General features: G+C 39.3%; 1 pseudogene; it reads right to left on the reverse strand.

Moving 5' to 3' along the window:
• Positions 1 to 618: 618 nt before the first annotated feature.
• The window catches only part of LOC104992389, an 838-nt pseudogene continuing 660 nt past the window's right edge, over positions 619 to 796 (reverse strand).

Genomic DNA, 796 nt, shown 5'->3' on the forward strand with positions numbered 1-796 from the left:
GACTAGTTTTAATTATTTAGACCAAGTAAGAGAAGTAACAGAAAAATCTAAGAATCAAGAAAAATCCTTGCTCATTTATAATCAAATTTGGACTTTGGAAAGCTTTCTTTATTTAGATAGTGAGGCCAATCTAAGATTTAAATTTGCTTCAGATGGTCCAATAGATCAAACTAAAATATTTACTGATCCTTGTTTATAAGTCAACCTTATCTGTTTTATAACATACATACCTGAATGAGTAAATGCTCAGCCCAAAGGCTAAAAAGTTTGCCAGTACTACACTCTTGCAGCTGCTGCTGCTAAGTTACTTCAGTTGTGTCCAGTTCTATGCAACCCAATAGACAGTAGCCCACCAGGCTCCCCCATCCCTGGGATTCTCCAGGCAAGAACACTGGAGTGGGTTGACATTTCCTTCTCCAATGTGTGAAAGTGAAAAGTGGACATGAAGTCATTCAGTCATGTCTGACTCATAGTGACCCCATGGACTGCAGCCCACCGGGCTCCTCCATCCATGGGATTTTCCAGACAAGAGTACTGGAGTGGGGTGCCATTGCCTTCTCTGACTACACTCTTATCTTACACATATTTCAGCAATTTTTAGAGTCCAGATGAAAATAGCTAGTACATGAAATTCTTGAGGTCTACTCAGATAACAGTCAAGATAAGGTCAGTGGATATTTGGAATAGCAAAGACGATAATATAAAACAAAACACTCTGAAGGCCAAAAACACTTTCTTAAGTAATGCTTGAGAGTAATCAGATCAGATCAGATCACATCAGTCACCCAGTCGTGTC

Source organism: Bison bison, unplaced genomic scaffold, assembly GCF_000754665.1.
Source record: "Bison bison bison isolate TAMUID 2011002044 unplaced genomic scaffold, Bison_UMD1.0 scf7180017864213, whole genome shotgun sequence".
In the NCBI taxonomy this organism is placed as follows: domain Eukaryota; kingdom Metazoa; phylum Chordata; class Mammalia; order Artiodactyla; family Bovidae; genus Bison; species Bison bison.